Source organism: Penaeus monodon, chromosome 24, assembly GCF_015228065.2.
Source record: "Penaeus monodon isolate SGIC_2016 chromosome 24, NSTDA_Pmon_1, whole genome shotgun sequence".
NCBI classification, from domain to species: Eukaryota; Metazoa; Arthropoda; class Malacostraca; order Decapoda; family Penaeidae; genus Penaeus; species Penaeus monodon.
The window spans coordinates 7,483,063-7,483,263 of NC_051409.1; positions in this window are offsets into that span (position 1 = coordinate 7,483,063).

Below are 201 nucleotides of genomic sequence, written 5' to 3' on the forward strand. Positions count from 1 at the left end.
AGCTCAGTTCCCCCCTCGAGCTTCGCCGCCCAGGAAGGCAAAACCAAGACGGGGAACGCAATAGACGTGAATTCCAAATAGGAAGACGCAGGAAGCCGGGGGAGAGAGAGGGAGGCGGCCGCTGCCCTTTCAACGCTGGCTTTCACTTCCATAGGCGGGCGTTGAGCTTATGTAAATGCCGGGGCGAGTGGATGCTCTAAT